We start from the raw sequence: 23,894 nt of genomic DNA on the forward strand, positions 1-23,894 counted from the left end.
AAGTATTCTGAAAGGCTGGGGAACTACAACCCCCATTGTGCCCCAGGAATCACTCCCTTTTCAGTCCTGGCTTAGAATTGGTCCGGAACTGGACAAATCCTGTGGTGGGGGCGGGACAATGCCTATGGCCCCTCCTTAGCCCAGGATTGGTCCACCTAAAGACCAATCACACAAAGGAAAGTAGGGAGCATCATTTATAACCCAGCCTAGGAATGGACCAATTCAAGAACAATCCTGCCCAGGAAAGATGGGGGAGGGACTCTTTGAGCTAACTGGAGGATACAGTTCCTCAGTCCACAACCCAGGAAAAGCCACACTATCTCTAGCTCTATATCCATATATACTGAGAGATAGCATACTGGACCGACAGACAAGAGGACTGACTGACAGAGAACTTCGTTCATCTGTTATTCTGTCTTACTGCCATTCTGTCTATGTATCTCTCAGTCTGTCTATCTGTCTGCCCATCAGTCCTCTCTGGGTATCTCTCTTTATATAGGTATGTATGTATGTTCCTGTCTATGTATGTTATCTCTTAATCAATCGATCTCCAGTGTCTGTCAATCTGTCTGTCCATTGGTCTGTCCCTCTATCTAATTTATCAATCAGTCGATCTTTCCCATTCTCCTTCTCAGGTATCCACCCTAGAAAATCAGAACAAGTGGTTGCTGGCAAGCAAAGCATGTGATGGTGCCCCAGTTGGGTTCAGATGGCTCAGAAGATGTATTTGGTTCAAGATTGGATGGGGAGTGGCAGACCTCCACTTTGGCCAGTGAGGTGAGTGGCTGTGACAGACTGGATGCTGGGACCGAACCCTTCTGATCAGACTGATCCTTGAGGTGCTGGAAGTCTTGAATAGAAAAGCAAGGAATCAAGATCTCAGAGGCTAAGCTCTGCGCCTTACTTACAGGGATCTTAACCTGTTGTCCTGACGTTTCCCAACAAGGAGCATTTACTAAACAAGAATGGCATTTCCTCGGTCAGGCTATGAAACAAAGTGAGTCAAAATGACACAGAATGTTTACCGCCATTGACATTCCATGCAATCTAGTGAGGATACTGCACAAAATGTGGAGAGATGAGCTGTTACTCAGCTGCAGACCCCACCTTTCACTGCTTCTACTCAGGCTTCTTACCCCTTTGAATGAGATGCCCAAGAGAAACACCCCTTCTTTAATGCTGCAGATATCAAGAACTAGCCCCATGGCCTGGGGCAAACCTCCTGCTCGAACCCCTTCTTTCTGGGCCCTGTCCTCAGCTCTGTTAAATGATAGCTAAACCTCAGCATTGAGACATGCCTGTTTGTCCATCTATCAGCCTGTGTGTCTGACTTTTGTGCTTTTTAACCTGTTGAAGCCTGGGTAAATACAACCCCCAGTGTGCACCAGCAGGACCACCCGTTTGAGTCCTTGTTTGGGATTGGTCTTGAATTGGACCCATTCCGTGATAAAGGAGGGACAATGGCCATGAACTCTCCTTAGCACGGAATTAATACTTTTCAAGACCAATCCCAGTAAAGGAAATATTGGACATCATTCCCTCGACTAGCATAGAAGTGGTCCAATTCAAGACAAATCCCTCCCCGGAAATAAGGAGTAAGGGCCCCTGGAGCATGCTGGGAGATGCAGTCTCCCAAGCCACAACACTTGAAAAGCCATACTATCTCTATGTATCTATGAAAACGGAGAGATAGACAACTGGACAGACAGAAGGACTGACAGAGAGATTAGGTGATATGTTATTCTGTCTATCTGCCTGCTGTTTGGTGCATTTGTCTGTCTATCTTTTGAGGGTTTTCAAGTGTTGTGACAGCCTGGGGAACTACAACCCTCAGTGTGCTCCAGGAGTCCCACCCCTTTGAGTCCTGCCTTGGAGTCCTCCCGAATTCGACCAATTCCGAGTTAGGAGCGGGACAAAGCGAATGGCCTCTCCTGAGCCCAGGATTGATCCATTTATAAGCCAATCATACACAGCAGTAGCGAGGAATATCCCTATCCCTGCCTCGGTGCAATTCAAGACCAATCCCTCCCAGGAAATAAGGGGGAGGGACTGCTCAAGAACACTGCAGTGTGCAGTTCCTCAGGGCACAAGGCTACAAAACACATTCTATCTCTAGCTCTATATCCATATAGACTGAGAGATGGCCAAGGGGACAGACAGACAGGAGGACTGACAGACAGAGAGCTTCGTCAAAGGTCCATGGCATTCCCGGTTTCCCTCTTATCAACCTGGAATCAAGAAACCCTAAACTTGTGGCCTAGACGTATCTGGTGTAGCCTGGGTTTCCGGAGGAGCTTGTAGGTTGGAGACCCCAAAGTTTGTACTTGTTCCCTGATCCCGTGAGAATCCAGAGGGATAGAGACAGACAAACAGAAAGACAGATAGGCAGGCCGACTGGCAGGTGGGTAGTCAGATAGGTAGCAGGGCAGATAGAGGGATATAGAGATAGCACATAGAGAGACACATAGTCAGACATAGACAGAGATGGACAGGGGGAGAGACAGATAGAGAGGTAAATAGATAGGAAGATAGAACGAAAAGACATAGAAACACAAACAGACAGAATGAGAGATAGTCAGAGAGATTGAAAGATTAATAGAACATGAGAATATCAGAGAATGAAACAAAGGGACAGACAGAGACAGATAGATGGAAGGACAGACCGAGGGAAGATAGAATGGAGAGACAGACAGACTGAGAGAGAGACAGAAAGTCAGGCACATGGATAGACACACAGACACGGATAGACAGATAGCAATATAGATAGATAGATACAGTTAGATCTATAGATTGATATATAGTCAGAATGAGAGAAAAAAGGACTGACAGACACAGACAGACAGATCGACAGACATACAGAAAGACTGACAGATGGACTAGTTTCTCTGTTATTTTGTCTATCTGTCTGTCTGTCTGTGTGTCTATCATCGTGTCCTTCTGTCTGCAAGACCCATCTGGCAATAGCTATGTGTCCATGTGTTTATGGATGTATGTACGAATCTCTCTCTCTCTCTCCCTCTCTCTGTCTGTCTGTCTGTCTATCTATATATCTATCTATCTCTCTATGTCTTAGTGCTTCTCTCTGAGTAGTCTATATAATTATCTACCTGCCTGTCTGTGTATCTAATGAGTTGTCTGTATCTCTGCCATTCAGTCAGGTCTGGTTATATCTCTTTCTCTGTGTGTTTTTATGTGTCTATATTTTTATGTATCTATTTATGTATCTCTATGTATCTATCTAACTACTATTGACTTGTAAAAACAGAAAACTATTAAATAGTCAGAAAAGTGACTCTTTCATCAAGGAAACGGGGGTCAATGTGACTGTAGAGCTCTAGACAGAGCTGGGCGCCACAAGGCTACGGAGAGTCCCAGGACTGAACTCTGGTGGCTCTGGACACTGACCCCTGGGAAAGGCAATAGCACCAGATTGGACAGTTTAAAGGAGAAAAGAATTTGGGGAACTTCTCCACCATTTGGGGGAAATCCATGGGCAGGGAAAGATGATTGACTTTGCTCAAGCTACAAAGAAATCACTCCCCTTTGAGTCCTGGCTTAGGATTCGTCCAGAATTGGACAAATCCTGTGGTGGGGGTGGGACAATGCCCAAGGCCCCTCCTTAGCCCAGGATTGGTCCACATAAAGACTAATCAAACACAGGAATGTAGGGAGCATCATTTATTACCCAGACTAGGAATGGACCAATTCAAGACCAATCCTGCCCAGGAAAGATGGGGGAGTGACCCATTGAGCAAACTGGGGGAAGCAGTTCCTCAGTCCACAACCCAGGAAAAGCCACACTATCTCTAGCTCTATATCGATATATACTGAGAGATAGCATACTGGACCGACAGACAAGAGGACAGACTGACAGAGAGCTTCGTTTATCTGTTATTCTGTCTTACTGCCATTCTGTCTATATATCTCTCAGTCTGTCTATCTGTCTGCCCATCAGTCCTCTCTGGGTATCTGTCTCCATATAAGTATGTATGTATATTCCTGTCTATGTATGTATCTGTTAATCAATCGATCTTCAGTGTCTGTCATTCTGTCTGTCCATTGGTCTGTCCCTCTATGGAATTCATCAATCAGTCGATCTTTCCCATTCTTCTTCTCAGCTGTCCACCCTAGAAAATCAGAACAAGTGGTTGCTGGCAAGCAAAGCATACGATGGTGTCCCTGTGATGTTCAGGTGGCTCAGAAGATGTATTTGGTTCAAGATTGGAGGGGGGAGTGGCAGACCTCTACTTTGGCCAGTGAGGTGAGTGGCTGTGGCAGACTGCATGATGGGTCCAAACCCTTTTTCTTTGACTCTTCCATGAGGCGCTGGAAGTCTTGAATAGGAAAGCAAGGAATCAATAGCTCAGAGGCTAAGCTCTGAGCATTACTTCATAGGGATCTTAACCTGTTGTCCTGACATTTCCCAAAAAGGAGCATTTACTAAAGAAGCATGGCATTTCCTCGTGCAGGCTATGAAACAAAGTGAGGCAAAAGGACATAGAGTGTTAGCCGCCATTGAGGTCCCATGCACTCTAGTGAGGATACTGCATGAACTGTGGAGAGTTGAGCTGTTCCTCACCTGCAGCCCCCATCTTTCACTGCTTCTACTCACTCTTCTTTACCCTTTGAATCAGATGGCCAAGGAGATACACCCCTTCCTTAATGCTGCAGATGCCAAGAACCAGCCCCATGGCCTGGGGCAAGCCTCCTGCCCAAATCCCTTGTTTCTGTCCTCACTGCTGTCAAATGATAGCTAAACCCCAGAATTGAGGCATGCTGTCCTCCCAAGGAGCAGATTTTGCACGCAAGCTCTTCCACCTTGGCTGCCTCCTGACCACAGTCAACATGACTTTCACATCAATAAAATGTCCCCTTTTCTTTTGAAGCCATGTTTCAGAGTCTTTCATTCTTACGATGATATAACTCCGAGCTCCAGTGGAGCATCTATGAACCCCACAACAATCATTCCAGGTGCCATTCAACAAAATGATGTCGTCTCCTCAGGGAGAAAACTGACACCTGAGACCAAGGAAGAAATGCAAAATCTTGAAACAGCTGGAGACCAGAAACTAAGTCTGGAGAATTGATCCTTCTCAAACTGTTCTAGCCAGCCTTTTATTGATTTCTTTATTCAGAAATTGTCTTCTTTTATTGGTTTTCAGATTTTATTTAGTCAATTTAGCACATTATTTCTCCTCGGTGACAAGAATCATATTCTTTCAATCCTTCCCCTGCCCTACCCTTCCCGTAGTCGAGGGGAATTCCACTGGGTATGACATGTGTCCTTCAGGAGAACCACTTTTCTTGTTGTTGATGTTTGCACTAGGATGTTCATTTAGAGTCTATATCCCCAGCCTTAACCCCGTGGACCCTTGTAATCTAGCAGTTGTTTTTCTTGGGTGTTTCTACTCCCACAGTTTTCCTTGTGAATGTGGATAGTGTTGTTTCTCATCGATTCTGCCGGGTGGTTTAGGATGATTGCATTGACACTAATGAAGAAGTCCATTCCATTCCATTCCATTGTACCACGGTGCATCCATCTCTATGTACAATGTTCTCCTGGTTCTACTTCTCTCACTCTGCATCCATTCCTGGAGGTCTTTCCAGTTCCTGTGGAATTCCACCAGTTTATTATTCCTTTGAGGTCTATACTATTTAAGCACCCAGAGGTACCATACTTTGTTCAGCCATTCCCCAGATGAAGGGTATCCCCTCCTTTTCCAATTTTTGGCCACTCCAAAGAGAGCAGCTTTTCCTTATTATGGGTATGTGGTAGAAACCCTGCAGTGCTATAGCTGGATCAAAAGGCAGACCATCTTGTAGAGCCCTCAGGGCATAGTTCCAAATTGCCCTCCAGAATGGTTGGATCAATTCACCACTCCAGCAACAATGCCTTCATGTCCCAACTTTGCCTCATCCCCTCAAGCATTCATTATATTCCCTTGCTGTCATTTTAGCCAATCCGTGTAGCCTCCATTTTCAAGAAGAGACACATTCTCATTGATACCTTGCATCAGAGTTACACCATTATTGGATAGATTCAAACTTTGAAACACCAGGCAGAGTCACCTATTAGTTGTTCGGGATTGGCAGAGGTACTGCTTACTCAAATGACAAAAAGGGGTCCCAGTACTGATGTTCCTCTAAACCCAAGAGCAAGAATGCAAGTTGCAATGTTCCATTCACTGTATCGGTCTTGGCCATTGAATTTTAAAAATGTGCTAGGTAAAATGGAGAATCCTCTTCCTAGTGCTGGAATCTTTCAAACTGTGAATTTCTCTATAATTGTTCTTTCAAAGGTAACATCCTTGAACCTGTTAACTTGGAAATAATGCCGAGCTATCAATTAGTCATAAAAACCCAAGTCTTTAACCACAATTTCACCTTTAAAACAATATTGAAATTCAAATTTAAAAGTTTTACACACACATACACACACACACACACACACATACACGGTAATCTGAAAAAATTAACCCTAACTCTTTGAAAACAAATTCCAGCTTGATAAAAATGTCAAATGACTGCATACAAATAAACATGTTAATACCTCGAGGAAAATGCCTCTCATTAGCAATACTCAATATTGCCTGCACTTCATATACACGATTTCACACATTACTCCTACCAAAAGGTGGGAAGAAAATATTAGACTGTAAAGTCAAAAATTTCTGGTCTTCCTTTGGTCTTCTGCTCTATAATCCCCAGTACAGATGGCCAGCTCCTGCCCTTGTCTCTAGATTTTCAGAGGAATGAACTGTTGTAATACATCTTGATAGACATTATTTGCTAACGTTTCTATCACCTGCATGTAGAAGAAATCCATTAGACATACAGTATAGCAGAAACCACAAGGAACATTGAGAAGAAACGGAGAAGTCAAGTTCTTCAGCTTCCTTGAGAAGCTCTTTCATACATCAAATTTGATAACTCTTTAGATCCTAAGCCCTGACGTTTTAATTCACAAAGAAACTTTCTCTATGATAATAGCCTTAAAGCAGTTACTCAGACGCAGTAGTGAACACTCTGGCTCTCACACTCCAACTCAAGCTTCCCATTCAACGCTTTCAGCCATACGTACATGCATGTCACCTATACTCTCCTCGCTCTTCCTTCTACTAGAAATACTATTTCACTCACATACACAGATACCAACAGTCAGTCACACACAAACTTTAGTCAGTTATGGAGCATGTGTTCAGGTTGTCCCAGGCTCCATTTTGGCCGACTTACCTTGGAACCAGATTTGGTTGATATTCCACACTTTTTTACTTATTGTATTCTTTACTCAGAGTCTGGTGCCACGACTTTTACAGAGTATAAACCCAAGACTCTGGGGATGTTATCCCAGGGATGGCCCCTAGCCTAGATGACAAGTGTAAGTGTTAAGATCCGGGATTTTACCCACCACCAAGGAAGACCCATGGACAACGCAATCAGGCAAAGAAAGGGCCGTTTATTGAAATAATGCGCACTACTGGGAAATCAGCCAAAAGAGTTCTGAGTTCCCTCCTGAAGATTCAGTCTTAAATACTTTTCAGCATGAATAACCCCCCTCCCTTCCTCATTCCAGGCCATTATCTGTTGCATGCTCTTGTTGGAAAGTTTCCGAGTTTTTTTGCACCTGGGACCTTCGTCCTGAAGTTTATCTGTTAGTAGTTGGGACCTTGGACAGGTCCCAAAGTTTTATCTGTCTGTGGCTTAGCATTTCCCTTGACTGAATATCTCAAGGCTTGGGCAATTTCCAACTCAGATCTCCTTTACAAGGAGGAAAAGTATTTGGGGATCCTCTCTACCACATGGGGGAAATCTAGGAGCATGGAAAGATGAGTGACATTGCTATAGCTAAAAGGAATTCCCTGACCGAATACAATCAAGCATAAGAAAGGAATGCTAGCAAAAGGCTAGGGTCTAAGAGAGTGGGGTGCTTATAGTGGATACTGAAGAATAGTCCTCGCCAGGTGTGGATCTTCTTGGGAAATGGTCTCTTGATAAAATTGGGGAGACTATCTAACTACGATTGTCATTCTCCGGAGGGTCCCTCTTCAGTCTGAAACTGCTCACCTCGGATTCCCTCAGGGAGGATTCCCATGGGAACAGGGAAGAAGTACAAACTTTGGGGTCTTCAACCTACAAGCTCCTCCGTAAATCTGGGCTTCACCAGATCCCACTAGGCCACAAGTTTGGGATTTCTAGATTCCATGTTGACACACCTTATTGCCGATGCTGTGAATACATCCACTGCATCAAATCAGGAAACAGTAGAATCTGTATTTGCCAATGGTGGTCTGTTAATGTAGATACAGTATCGTTTTTTTTGCTGGAAGCAGAATTGCTTGCACTTTGACCGTGATGAAAATCATAGCACAGACTTGTAAAATCCCACGTGATTCATTGTATGTTGTTTATCTGGTTATTTGTTGAACAGCTGTAAAAATTAAAGGACAGCAAGATGTAGAAAGTGTTCTATTGATGGACAGCACCGTGATCCTATCTTGCAAAGACAGAGTTAAAATTTTAGAACACTCTTTTGCTCTCACACCAATCTCGCCATTCCCGAGTCTGAGGGAATATCAAAGGACCATGGCCTTCCCGGTTTTTCTATTGTCAACCTGGAATCAAGAAACACCAAACTTGTGGCCTAGACGTATCTGGTGTAGCCTGGATTTCCAGAGGAGCTAATAGATTGGAGACTCCAAAGTTTGTACTTGTTCCCTGATCCCGTGAGAATCCAGAGAGATAGAGACAGACAGATAGAAAGACCGATAGGCAGGCCGACTGGCAGATGGGTAGTGAGATAGGTAGGAGGGCAGATAGATGGATATAGAGATAGCACATAGAGAGACAGGTAGTCAAACACAGAAAGAGAGATAGACAGGCAGGCAGACAGACAGATCGAGAGATAAATAGATAGGAACATAGAACAAAAAGACATAGAAACAGAATGTGAGATAGAGACATTGAAAGATTAATAGAACTACAGGATGAGGGAAGGTGAAACAAAGGGACAGACAGAGACAGATAGATGGAAGGGCATATAGAGGGAAAATGGAATCGAGAGACAGAGAGAGACACAGAAAGTCAGGCATATCGATAGACAGGTAGACAGGGATACACAAATATCTCTCTCTATCTGTCTCTGTCTCTCTATGTACCTTTCTATCTCTCTGTCTGTCGATCTGTCTTTCTATCTATCTATCTATCTATCTATCTATCTATCTATCGATCGATCTTTCTATGTCTTTGTGTTCCTATCGGTGTAGTTTATGTATCTATCTGCCTGCTTGTTTTTGCATGGATCACACTGTGTGTATGTCATTTGTGTGTTTTAAAGTGTTGTGACATCCTGGGGAACTACAACTCCCAATGTGACCTAGTGGTAACATCCCTTTGATTCCTGGCTTGGGATTGGTCTTGCATTGGACCAATCCTGTGTTGGGGGATGGACTTTGTCTATGGTCCCTCCTTAGCATGGGATTGGTCCATCTCAAAACCAATCCCATGAAAGGGAACTGGGCATCATCTCTTACCCAGCAGGGGATTGGTCAAATTCAAGGCCAATCCTTCTCAGGAAATAAGAGGGAGGGAACCTTGTAGTATGCTGGGAGATATAGTCCAGTAGGCCACAACCATTGAATACCCACCTGATCTCTCCATGTAGAAGGAGACATAGACAGCTAGACTGACCCACAGATTATTTGATCTGTTATTCTGTCTATTCGCCTACTGGTTCTTGTGTCTGTCAGCCTGTCTGTGTTTCTTTTGTGGGTTTTCAAGTGTAGTGACAGCCTCGGGAACTACAAGCCCCATTGTGCCCCAGGGATCTGTACCTTTTGAGTCCTGGCTTGGGATTGGTCCGGAATTCGATCAATCCTGTCGTCGGGGAGGGACAATACCCATGGCCCCTCCTTAGCCCAGAATTGGTCCATCTCTTTAGCAATCACGCACAGTAAAGTAGGGAGCATCATTCCTCACCAAGCCTAGGATTAGTGCAATTCAAGACCAATCCCAACCAGGAAAGATGGGGGAGGGACCCCTGGAGCACACTGGGAAATGCAGTTCTTCAGGCGACAACCTAAGAAGAGCAAAACTATATCTTGCTCTATATCCATGTAGACTGAGAGATGGACAAGGGGACCGACAGACAGGACGACTGACAGACATAAGGCTTTGTTTATCTGTTTCTCTGTCTTACTGCATTCCTGTCTATGTACCTGTCAGTCTGTCTATCTGTCTGTTCATCAGTCCTCTCTGGGTATCTGTCTCTATATAAGTAAGTATGTGTGTTTCTGTCTATGTATGCATCTGTTTATCTCTCGAGCTCCAGTGTCTGTCAATCTGTCTGTCCATTGGTCTGTCCCCCTATGGAATTCATCAATCAGTCGATCTTTCCCATTCTTCTTCTCAGCTGTCCACCCTAGAAAATCAGAACAAGTGGTTGCTGGCAAGCAAAGCATATGATGGTGTCCCTGTGATGTTCAGGTGGCTCAGAAGATGTATTTGGTTCAAGATTGGAGGGGGAGTGGCAGACCTCTACTTTGGCCAGTGAGGTGAGTGGCTGTGGCAGACTGCATGATGCGTCCAAACCCTTTTTCTTTGACTCTTCCATGAGGCGCTGGAAGTCTTGAATAGGAAAGCAAGGAATCAATAGCTCAGAGGCTAAGCTCTGAGCATTACTTCATAGGGATCTTAACCTGTTGTCCTGACATTTCCCAAAAAGGAGCATTTACTAAAGAAGAATGGCATTTGCTCGGGCAGGCTATGAAACAAAGTGAGGCAAAAGGACATAGAGTGTTAGCCGCCATTGAGGTCCCATGCACTCTAGTGAGGATACTGCATGAACTGTGGAGAGTTGAGCTGTTCCTCACCTGCAGCCCCACCTTTCACTGCTTCTACTCACTCTTCTTTACCCTTTGAATCAGATGGCCAAGGAGATACAACCCTTCCATTATGCTGCAGATGCCAAGAAACAGCCCCATGGCCTGGGGCAAGCCTCCTGCCCAAATCCCTTGTTTCTGTCCTCACTGCTGTCAAATGATAGCTAAACCCCAGCATGGAGGCATGCTGTCCTCCCAAGGAGCAGATTTTGCTCGCAAGCTCTCCCACCTTGGCTGCCTCCTGACCACAGTCAACATGACTTTCACATCAATAAAATGTCCCCTTTTCTTTTGAAGCCATGTTTCAGAGTCTTGCATTCTTACGATGATATAACTCCGAGCTCCAGTGGAGCATCTATGAACCCCACAACAATCATCCTGGGTGCCATTCAACAAAATGATGTCGTCTCCTCAGGGAGAAAACTGACACCTGAGACCAAGGAAGAAATGCAAAATCTTGAAACAGCTGGAGACCAGAAACTAAGTCTGGAGAATTGATCCTTCTCAAACTGTTCTAGCCAGCCTTTTATTGATTTCTTTATTCAGAAATTGTCTTCTTACATTGCTTTTCAGATTTTATTTAGTCAGTTTAGCACATTATTTCTCCTCAGTGACAAGAATCATATTCTTTCAATCCTTCCCCTGCCCTACCCTTCCCGTAGTCGAGGGGAATTCCACTGGGTATGACATGTGTCCTTCAGGAGAACCTCTTTTCTTGTTGTTGATGTTTGCACTAGGATGTTCATTTAGAGTCTATATCCCCAGCCTTAACCCCCTGGACCCCTGTAATCTAGCAGTTGTTTTTCTTGGGTGTTTCTACTCCCACAGTTTTCCTTGTGAATGTGGATAGTGTTCTTTCTCATCGATTCTGCCGGGTGGTTTAGGATGATTGCATTGACACTAATGAAGAAGTCCATTCCATTCCATTCCATTGTACCACGGTGCATCCATCTCTATGTACAATGTTCTCCTGGTTCTACTTCTCTCACTCTGCATCCATTCCTGGAGGTCTTTCCAGTTCCTGTGGAATTCCACCAGTTTATTATTCCTTTGAGGTCTATACTATTTCAGCACCCACAGGTACCCCAATTTGTTCAGCCATTCCCCAGTTGAAGGGTATCCCCTCCTTTTCCAATTTTTGGCCACTCCAAAGAGAGCAGCTATCAATATTCTTGGTCAAGCCTTTGTCCTTATTATGGGTATGTGGTAGAAACCCTGCAGTGCTATGGCTGGATCAAAAGGCAGACCATCTTGTAGAGCCCTCTGGGCAGAGTTCCAAATTGCCCTCCAGAATGGTTGGATCAATTCACCACTCCAGCAACAATGCCTTCATGTCCCGACTTTGCCTCATCCCCTCAAGCATTCATTATATTCCCTTGCTGTCATGTTAGCCAATCTGTGTAGCCTCCATTTTCAAGAGGAGACACATTCTCATTTATACATGGCATCAGAGTGACCACATTATTGGATAGATTCAAACTTTGAAACACCAGGCAGAGCCACCTATTAGTTGTTCGGGATTGGCAGAGGTACTGCTTACTCAAATGACAAAAAGGGGTCCCAGTACTGATGTTCGTCTAAACCCAATAGCAGGAATGCAAGTTGCAACGTTCCATTCACTGTATCGGTCTTGGCCATTAAATTTTAAAAATGTGCTAGGTAAAATGGAGAATCCTCTTCCTAGTGCTGGAATCTTTCAAACTGTGAATTTCTCTATAATTGTTCTTTCAAAAGTAACATCCTTGAACCTGTTAACTTGGAAATAATGCCGAGCTATCATTTAGTCATAAAAACCCAAGTCTTCAACCACAATTTCACCTTTAAAACAATATTGAAATTCAAATTTAAAAGTTTTACACACACACACACACACACACACACACACACACACACACACACACACACGGTAATCTGAAAAAAATTAGCCCTAACTCTTTGAAAACAAATTCCAGCTTTATAAAAATGTGAAATGACTGCATTCAAATAACCATGTTAATACGTCGAGGACAATGCATCTTATTAGCAATACTCAATATTGCCTGCACTTGATATACACGATTTCACACATTACTCCTGCCAAAACTTGGGAAGAAAATATTAGACTGTAAAGTCAAGAATTTCTGGTCTTCCTTTGGTCTTCTGGTGTATAATCCCCAGTACAGATGGCCAGCTCCTGCCCTTGTCTCTAGATTTTCAGACGAATGAACTGTTGTAATACATCTTGATAGAAATTATTTGCTAATGTTTCTATCACCTGCATGTAGAAGAAATCCATTAGACATACAGTATAGCCGAAACCGCACGGAACATTGAGAAGAAACGGAGAACTCAAGTTCTTCAGCTTCCTTGAGAAGCTCTTTCATACATCAAATTTGATAACTCTTTAGACCCTAAGCCCTGATGTTTAAATTCATGCAGAAACTTTCTCTAATATAGTAGCCTTAAAGCAGTTACTCAGACGCAGTAGTGAACACTCTGGCTCTCACACTCCAACTCAAGCTTCCCATTCATCGCTTTCAGCCAAACATACATGCATGTCACCTATACTATCCTCGCTCTTTCTTCTACTAGAAATACTACTTCACTCACATACACAGATACCAACAGTCAGTCACACACAAAACTTAGTCAATTGTGGTGCTTGTGGTCAGGTTGAATTGGGCACCATTTTGGTCAACTTACCTTGGAACCAGATTTGATTAATGTTCCACACACTTTCCGACATTCCCAGGTATGTGGTCAATCATATATCATATGTGTAACTATGTCCTTATATGAGTATGAACTTGGAAGGTGTCCCACTGGAGTGTACACTGGGGAATGCACCGAAATGCAATTGACCATTTGGTTCCTGAAATAAAAGAGGTTCCTTTGCCAAGAGTTTGGCTGACCTAACCAAACCCACCCAGCTGATTCCTGACTGAACTCAATGGGTTCTTGTATGTACCTCACATCTAATGGTCAAACTAACTGGAGGTTTAGGCAGCCATAACTCGGGCATCCTAACTGGCTCGCCATTTCTTAACTTGGAAATACCACAGATCTGTCAAATAGTCTGAAAAATCACATCTTGAATCAGGATTGGGATAAATCCCATAGTGTATTCTTTTCTCAGAGGGTGGCGACGCAATTTTTATAGGGCATAAACCCTGGACTCTGGGGATGTTATCCCTGGTCGGGCCACTAGGCTAGGTGACAACTCCAAGGAACAAAAGAATTTGGGGATCCTCTCTACCATTTTCGGGAAATCTAGGAACAGGGTAGGATGAGTGACAATGCTGTAGCTACAAAGGAAATCCCTGACAGGATACAATCAAGCTTAGGAAAGGAATCCTAGCCAAAGGCTAGGGTCTAAGAGAGGGGGATGCTTACAGTGGATACTGAAGAATGGTCCCTGCCAGGTGTGGATATTCTTGTGAAAGATACTCTTGAAGAGATAGGGGAGACTACTTAACTAGGATTGTCATTCACATGACAGTCCCCCCTCAGTCTGAAACTACACACCTGGGATTCCCTTCAGGATGGATTCCCATGGCAACAGGGAACAAGTACAATCTTTGAGGTCTCCAACCTACAAGCTCCTCCTGAAACCTGGGCTTCACCAGATCCCCCTAGGTCACAAGTTTGGGGTTTCTCGATTCCATGTTGACACACTTTATTGCTGATGCTGTGAATACATTCACTGCATTCAATGAGGAAAAGCAGGAGCTGTATTTGCCAATAGTGGCCTATTAATGCAGGCAAAGTATAGTTTCTTTTTGAAGGAAACAGAATTGCTTTCAGAGACAGACAGACTGAGAGAGACCCGTAAAGTCATGCAGATGGAGACAAGGGATAGACAGATAGCAATACAGATAGATAGATGCAGCTAGATCAATACATTGATGTATAGACAGAATTAGGGAAAAACAGACTGACAGACACAGACAGATGGATCTACAGACATACAGAAAGACTGACAGATGAACTAGTTTCTCTGTCATTTTGTCTATCTGCCTGCCTGTCTGTGTGTCTATCAGCTTGTCCTTCTGTCTACAAATCCCACCTGGCTATATCTATGTGTCCATGTGTTTATGGATGTATATTCGAATCTATCTATCTATCTATCTATCTATCTATCTATCTATCTATCTACCTATCTGTCTATCTGCCTGTCTGTCTATCTGTCTATCTGTCTATCTTTGTCTATGTGTATCTGTGGATGTAGTCTATGTATCTATCTGCCTGCTGGTTTGTGCATGGATCAGTCTGTGTGTATGTTCTTGGTGTGTTTTAAAGTGGTGAGACAATCTGGGGAACTACAACTCTTATTGTACCCCAGGAATCTGTCCCGTTTGAGTCCTGGCTTGGGATTGGTCTTGCATTGGACTAATCCTGTGTTGGGGGATAGACTATGTCTATGGTCCCTCCTTTGCATGGGATTGGTCCATATCAAGAACAATCCCATGAAAGAAAAATGGGCATCATCTCTTGTCCAGCAGAGGATTGGTCAAATTCAAGACCAAGGGACCACTCTAGCACACTGGGAGGTGTAGTCCCGTAGGCCACAACCATTGAAAACCCACCTGATCTCTCTCTATGAATCTATTGAGATGGAGAGATGGACAGCTAGACAGACAGAAGGACAGACAGACAGATTATTGGATCTGTCATTCTGTCTATTCGCCTACTGGTTGGTACATCTGTCAACCTGTTTGGGTTTCTTTTGTGGGTTTTCAAGTGTTGTGACAGCCTGGGGAACTACAAGCCCCATTGTGCCCCAGGAATCCGACCTTTTGAGTCCTGTCTTGAGATTGGTCCAAAATTGGACCAATCCCATGGTGGGGGCGGGAAATGCCAATGGTCCCTCCTTAGCCCAGAATTGGTCCATCTTATTTGCAATCAAGCACAGTAAGGTAGGGAGCATCATTCCTCACCCAGCCTAGGATTGGTCCAATTCAAGACCAATCCAAATCAGGAAACATGGGGGAGGAACCAGTGGAGCACAGTGGGGGATGCAGTCCCTCAGGCCACAACCTAAGAAGAGCAAAACTATCTCTAACTCTATATCCATGTAGACTGAGAGATGGACAAGGGTGTCTTTGTGTGCTCTTATGTGTCTATTTATGTATCTATGCATCTGTGTATCTCTCTATGTATCTAACTACTGCTGACTTGTACAAACACAAAACTACTAAATAGTCAGAGAACTCACTCTTTAGTCAAGGAAATGGGGGTCAATGTTACTGTAGAGTGCTAAACAGAGGTAGGAGCCGCAAGGCTCCACAGAGTCCCAGGATTGAACTCTGGTGGCTCTGGACACTGACCCCTGCGAAAGGCAATAGCACCAGATTGGACAGTTTAAAGAAGAAAAGAATTTGGGGAACCTCTCCACCATTTTGGGGAAACCCAAGGGCAGGGAAAGATGATTGACTTTGCTCTAGCTACAAAGAAAATGGGAGTGTTCAAACTCGACTGACAACATCCTCTGAAGCTTGGGGAAAGAATCACAGCTTGAGGAGAGGATCTAAGGGAAAGGGCTGCTGACAGTGGAGACTAAAGATGATCCCTGATCAGGTGGGGATTTACTTTGGAAAAGATCTCTGGTCCCACAGGGGAGACCACCTAAAACAAAGAGGGTCCTTAGCATCTGCTTTGTCCCAATCAAGTAGAATTGGCATTCATTGTGGCTCCGTTATTTAATCTGAAACTGCTAGGCTATGGTTTCCTTCTGTGTGGATTCTCACAGAAACAAGGAGCAAGTACAAACTTTGAGTCTTCAATTTAGAAGCTAGTCCTAAATTTAGGCTACATCTGATCTTACTCTGCTACAAGTTTGAGGTTTCTATATTCCATGTTGACACTCTATCTATCTGTCTATCTGTCTATGTGTCTTTATATATATGTATTTCTTTCTCTGTGATTGTCCTTAAGTCCATGTCTGTTCCTTGTTCGGTTTCTCTCTCTCTCTCTCTCACTCTCTCGCTCTCTCTCTGTCTCTCTCTCTTTATATATGTCTATCTGTGTGCTGTCTATCAATATATCTATATTTTCTGTGTATCTCTTTCTGCTATCTATGTTTTTATCTGCCTGTCTGTATGTGTATCTATCCATCTGTCTGCCAGCCAGTCCCTTCTGGTTATCTCTATGTATGTTACTATGTATGTATGTATCTATTTGCTTCTCTTAGTTCTTCTCTTCTGTGCATCTATTTTTCTGTGTGTCTGTCAGTTTTTTCTCTACAGAAATAGATAGCTATTTGTGAGAGAGGAATAGAGAGAGAGAGAGAGAGAGAAAGAGAGAGAAACAGAGAGACAGACAGAGAGAGGAAAAGCAACAAATATGCAGAATGATAAATGGACAGGTTGATAGATGGATAGAGATATACAGAGACACACAGATGGAATGAGATAGATAGATAGATTGATTGATTGATTGATAAATGAATAGATAAATAGATAGACAGACACACAAACAGTGATGTAGAGATAGAGTTAGATATAATGACATTTAGACAGAAAGGTAGACTGAGGTATCGATATATTAATAGACAGAGAGAATGATGGATAGCAACACAGAGGGTTAGACACACATAGAGAGACAGAGAGAGTCAAGCAGATCGATACATAGACATAAACAGTCAAATATCTAGAGAGATAGACTTGGGTGGACAGATTCAAAAAGAGAGAGATAGACAAAAAGATCACTAGGTTGATATGAATAGAAGGAAAGAGAAAAAGACTACCAGACAGAGACAGATTGATGGACGAAAAGACAGGACAGAGCGACAGACAGATACACAAATGAACAGAAAGACTGACAGACAGATTAGTTTCTCTGTCATTCTGTCTATCTGCCTTCCTTTCTGTGTATCTACAAGTCTGTCTCATTGGATGTGCATCTGCTTGTCTAAATATCCTGATTTTTGTATCTGTCTATCTGTCTGTCTCTATCTGTCTCTCTGTCTCTCTATGTATCTGTCTATCTATATGTCTGTCGATCTGTCTGTCTTTCTACTTATATATCTATCGATCTATCTATGTCTTTGTGTTCCTGTTGGTGTAGTTTATGTATCTCTCTTCCTGCTTGTTTTGGCATGGATCACACTGTGTGTATGTCATTTGTGTGTTTTAAAGTGTTGTGACATCCTGAGGAACTACAACTCCCAATGAGACCTAGTGGTCACATCCCTTTGAGTCCTGGCTTCTGATTGGTCTTGTATTGGACCAATCCTGTGTTGGGGGATGGACTATGTCTATGGTCCCTCCTTAGCATGGGATTGGTCCATATCAAGACCAATCCTATGAAAGGAAAATGGGCATCATCTCCTGCCCAGCAGAGGATTGGTCAAATTCAAGACCAATTCTTCATGGGAAATAAGAAGGAGGGAACCCTGGAGCATGCTGGGAGATATAGTCCTGTAGGCCACAACCACTGAACACCCACTGGATCTCTCTATGTAGACAGAGACATGGACAGCTAGACAGACAGAAGAACTGACACACAGATTATTTGATATGTTATTCTGTCTAATCGCCTAGTGGTTGGTACGTCTGTCAGCCTGTCTGTGTTTCTTTTGTGGGTTTTCAAGTGTAGTGACAGCCTCGGGAACTACAAGCCCCATTGTGCCCCAGGAATCTGTACCTTTTAAGTCCTGGCTTGGAATTGGTCCTGAATTTGACCAATCCCTTTGTGGGGGAGGGACAATACCCATGACCCCTCCTTAGCCCAGAATTGGTCCATCTCTTTAGCAATCAGCACAGTAAAGTAGGGAGCATCATTCGTCCCCCAGCCTAGGATTAGTCCAATTCAAGACCAATCCCAACCAGGAAAATGGGGGAGGGACCCCTGGAGCACACTGGGGAATGCAGTTCCTCAGGCCACAATCTAAGAAGAGCAAAGCTATATCTACCTCTATATCCATGTAGACTGAGTGATGGACAAGGGGACAGACAGACAGGAGGACTGAAAGACAGAGACTTTCGTTTTTCTGCTTTTCTGTCTTACTGCCTTCCTATCTATGGATCTGTCAGTCAATGTGTCTATCTGCCCATCACTCCTCTCTGGGTCTCTATCTCTACATAGGTATGTAAGTATGTACCTATCTATGTATGTATCTTTTTATCAATCGATCTCAAGTGTCTGTCAATCTGTCTGTCCATTGGTCTATCCCTCTATCTAATTTATAAGTCACGTGATCTTTCCCATTCTACTTCTCAGGTGTCCACTCTAGAAAATCAGGATAAGTGGTTGCAGGCAAGCAAAGCATGTGATGGTGCCCCAGTTGGGTTCAGATGGCTCAGAAGATGTATTTGGTTCAAGATTGGAGGGGGAGTGGCAGACCTCCACTTTGCCCAGTGAGGTGAGTGGCTGTGGCAGACGGGATGATGGGTCCAAACCCTTCTTTTCAGTCTCTTCCATGAGTTGATGAAAGTCTTGAATAGGAAAGCAAGGAATCAAGATCTCAGAGGCTAAGCACTGCACCTTACTTACAGGGATCTTAACTTGTTGTCCTGACGTTTCCCAACAAGGAGCATTTACTAAACAAGAATGGCATTTCCTTGGGCAGGCTATGAAACAAAGTGAGGCAAAAGGACACAGAATGTTAGCCGCCATTGAGATCCCATGCACTCTAGTGAGGATACTGCACAAACTGTGGAGAGATGAGCTGTTCCTCAGCTGCAGTCCCCACCTTTCACTGCTTCTACTCACTCTTCTTTCCCCTTTTAATGAGATGCCAAAGAGAAACACCCCTTCCTTAATGTTGCAGATGGAAAGAACTAGCCCCATGGCCTGGGACAAACCTCCTCCGTAAACCCCTTCTTTCTGGGTCCTGTCCTCACTGCTGTCAAATGATAGCTAAACCGCAGCATGGAGGCATGATGTCTGGCTGTCCTCCCAAGGAGCAGCTTTTGCACCCATGCTCTTCCACCTCGGCTGCCTCCTGACCACATTCAACATGACTTTCGAAATCAATAAAATGTCTCTTCTTCTTTTGAAGTCAAGTTTCAGAGTCTTGCAGTCTTCCCAATGGTATCCCTCCCAATCTCCTGGGGTGTATCTCTGAACCCCACAACCATCATCCTGGGTGCCATTCAAAGAAAATGATGTAGACTCCTCAGGGAGGAAACTGACACCTGAGGCCAAGGAAGAAATGCAAAATCTTGAAACAGCTGGAGACCAAAACCAAGTCTTGAGAATTGATTGTTCTCAAACTTTTCTGGCCAGGATCAGCAATTTTCTATTTTATTGCTTTTCATATTTTTTTAGTCAATTTAGCATATTTTTCCTCCTTGGTGACAAGAATTATATTCTTTACACCCTTCCCGTAGCCGAGGGGCAATTCCACTGGGTATGACATGTATCCTTGATGAGAAGCTCTTTCCACGTTGTTGATGTTTGCACTAGGATGTTCATTTAGAGTTTATATCCCCAGCCTTAACCCCCTGGACCCTTGTAATCTAGCAGTTGTTTTTCTTGGGTGTTTCTACTCCCATAGTTTTCCTTGTGAATGTGCATAGTGTTCCATTCCTGGAGATCGTTCCAGTTCCTGTGGAATTCCTCCAATTCATTATTCCATTGAGCACCATAATATTCCAGCACCAAGAGATACCACAATTTGTCCATCCATTCCCCAGTGGAAGGGCATCCCCACCATTTCCAATTTTTGGCCACTCCAAAGAGCTCAGCTATGAATAATTTTGTCTAAGTCTTTTTTCTTATTATCTCTTTAGGGTACAAACCCTGTAGTGCCATGGTTGGATCAAAAGGTAGACAGTCTTTTAGCTCCCTTTGGGCAGAGTCCCAAATTGCCCTCCATAATCGTTAAATCAATTCCCCAATGAACCTGCAATGCCTTCCTGTCCTAACTTTGGCACATCCCTTCCAGCATTCATTACTTTCCCTTTCTGTCATGTTAGCCAATCTGGTAGCCTCCATTTTCAATAGGAGGCACATTCTCATTGATGCATGGCATAAGAGTGACCACATTATTGGATAGATTCAAACTCTGAAACTGCAGGCAGTGTCACCTATTAATTGTTCGGGATTGGAAGAGATACTGCTTACTCAAATGACAAAAAGGGGTCCCAGTACTGATGTCTGTCTAAACCCGATAGCAAGAATGCAAGTTGCAACATTCCATGTACAGCATCGGTCTTGGCCATTTAATTTTGCAAATGTGCTAGGTAAAATGGAGAATCCTCTTCCTATAGCTGGAATCTCATAAAATGTGAATTTCTCTATAATTGTTCAGGCAAAAGCAACATCCTTGAAATCCTTAACTTGGAAATAACGCCAAACTATCAAATAGTCAGAAAAACTCAAATCTTTATCCACAATTTCACCTTCAAATCAATGTTGAAATTCATATTTAAAAGTTTCAAACAAGCACACAGACACATCCATACACCCACACACACCCTCCCAATCTAACTTTGGGGACGTGGGGATGTTCGGGATAAAAAACTGTTTTCATTCCCCTTTATCTCCTGAACAAATATAATCATGCTAGTCCGTAGACCAAAATGATTGTTAAAATAAGCCCCATATCTTAGCCCTTGCCTTTCTGAGGATTTCATCATAGGATGACAGAACATTTGATCAAACAGGAGAAAAGTGGGAAGTAACTTAAAATAGGGGAGAAAAGCTCCCTAATTTGAATACAAATGTCAGGTATAAGTTGGTAATGATCAGCAGTCAGCTGTAGAACTTGATAGAAACTTAGCTAAGCCATTCCTCAGCCCTTCCATTGGCCCTTGTGATTGTATCCTAACCCATTTTCCTCCATAGCATTTCTTTTCCCCATGATCTTTCCAAAGAATTCACCTATAGATCTCAATTCTCTCTCGCCATGCTAAGATTATCTTTCTTACTACCAATTCCTTCTAGGCTCCATCATTTCTTTCCTAACGTCTTCTGATTCGACTTTGAGGCAACCCAGCACTGTGGAATCTTTGCTGCGACTTCTCCAATGGACAGATGTTCCGTTCCATCCTCTTAACAAGGTAAAGTGCTCCTATTTTCAACTTTCCTCCTTCAACTCAGAATGGGGACTAACTCTGTCCTTTCTAGGTTCTCTACTTAATGGGCCTTGGCTCCAGGTAAATAGAATTCTCAGGAGAAATAAATGGCCAATTTTCCCATTCTTTAGAATTATTTCTCAAGTCAATGACAAGGATAAGAAACAATCCTTCTCCAGATTCAGTACGTTGGGGACTCCTTCGTATATCTCTTAAAGATGTCACCTTGAGTAATACTTCAGATTCTGGGCTGCAGTTAATTCTGGTCTAGGCTTTTGGCTCCTATGAAACCTCTTCAGGCAAATCTTCCCTTTCATAGGTTTTTATCTCTTCACCCCCATACCAGAACTGGGGGGGGGAGGGGTAAAATCCAGGGCATTCATAGAACTGTCTTAGGAATTTCCCAGGTCTCTTTCTCTAGTAGTCATGTGCCAAAGATCATCAGAAATAATGCACACAAAACATCAGTTTTCTCCAGTTTAAAAGGAAAATTAGTTCTCCTTATTCCCTGGTCTTTTCAAACAAAAACTTATCTATTGAAATGGTTGCACTCTGGAAATTGACCTTCAAAATTCCACAAATCAGGTTATTGTAGATGATGCTTTTCCTTTCTCAAAAACTCAAACTGGTACCGTTTTCTCTCCAAAACCAAAACTTAGGGTTACTAAGGAAGAGGTTCAAAATTTCCTCTAACTAGGAACACCTCTACTATTCCCTTCCCTTTTTTCATTTTTTACTCTAATTTCCTTTGGGCTGCCAATTTGCCTTTCTCTTCTCCTTGCCTCAAAGCACTTTGGCCTATGGCTAAAGTGGCTCCTAGAGAGGAAATTTGTGGCTCAAGTAAAAAATGTTCAGGGTTTCCTCATCATTAAAAGCAAAGCATTCCCCCCCATATTTCATGTCCTTTGACAACAATTTAAAGACCAGTCAGGTCTGTAGTTGCCCATCCTCAAATGAACATTCTTTACTCCAGAAATCACACACACACACACACACACACACACACACACACACACACACACACACACACAGACACACAGAGTAAACTGAAAAAACCACTCCTGTTCTTTAAAAACAAATACCAGCTTGACAAAAATGTGAAATGACTGCACTCAAATAACCGAGTTAATACCTCGAAGGAAATGCATCTTATTGGCAATGATCAAAATTTACTATACTTGATATACACGATTTCACACATTTTTCCTAGCAAAAGTTGGGAAGAAAAGATTAGACAGTAAAGTCAAGAATTTCTGGACCTCCTTTGGCTTTCAGCTCCATAATCCCCTGAGCAGATGGCCAGCTGCTCCCCTCCTCTCTAGCTTTTCAGAGGAATGAACTGTTGTAACCCAACTTGAAAGTCATTATTTGCTAACTTTTCTATGACCTGCATTCAGAGGACATCCCTTAGACCTTCAGCATAGCCCAAACCCCAGAGAGCCTTGAGATGATACTGAGAACTTACATTCTTCAGCTTCTAGAGGAAGCTCTTTCATAAACTAAATTGGATAACTCTTTAGACCTTAAGCCCTGACATTTCAATTCATGAGGAAACTTTTTCTATTTTAATAGCCTTAAAGCAGTTACTCAGACGCAGTAGTGAACACTCTGGCTCTCACACTCCAACTCAAGCTTCCCATTCATCGCTTTCAGCCAAACATACATGCATGTCACCTATACTATCCTCCCTCTTCCTTCTACTAGAAATACTACTTCACTCACATACACAGGTTCCAACACTCAGTCACACACAAAACTTAGTCAATAGTGGAGCTTGTGGTCAGGTTGGACTGGGCTCCATTTTGGCCGACTTCCCTTGGAACCAGATTTGATTGATGTTCCACACTTTTTCTAACATTCCCAGGTACCTGGTCCATCATATATCATATATATAACTATGTACATGTATGAATATGACCTTGGCAGCAGTCCCCCTGGGATATAGGCTGGGGCATGCATGGAAAAGCGATTGCCCACTTGCTTCCTAATTAAAGAGAGGTTCCTTGGTCCAGAGTTT

The 23,894-nt window shown here is 43.2% G+C and overlaps 1 long non-coding RNA gene across 2 annotated transcripts in view; it reads left to right on the plus strand.

The window, feature by feature from the left end:
- LOC130456083 (uncharacterized) overlaps positions 1-23,894 on the plus strand; it is a 134,068-nt gene that overhangs the window by 29,875 nt on the left and 80,299 nt on the right. Inside the window, exons 5-7 of one of the 2 annotated variants that reach the window (XR_008914385.1) lie at positions 636-777; positions 4,119-4,261; positions 10,409-10,550. This is a non-coding gene — a long non-coding RNA (uncharacterized LOC130456083). Of the gene's footprint in view, positions 1-635; positions 998-4,118; positions 4,886-10,408; positions 10,551-23,894 lie in introns of those variants that run through there. The other variant, XR_008914384.1, reaches the window with a different exon arrangement.

Source organism: Monodelphis domestica, chromosome X, assembly GCF_027887165.1.
Source record: "Monodelphis domestica isolate mMonDom1 chromosome X, mMonDom1.pri, whole genome shotgun sequence".
In the NCBI taxonomy this organism is placed as follows: domain Eukaryota; kingdom Metazoa; phylum Chordata; class Mammalia; order Didelphimorphia; family Didelphidae; genus Monodelphis; species Monodelphis domestica.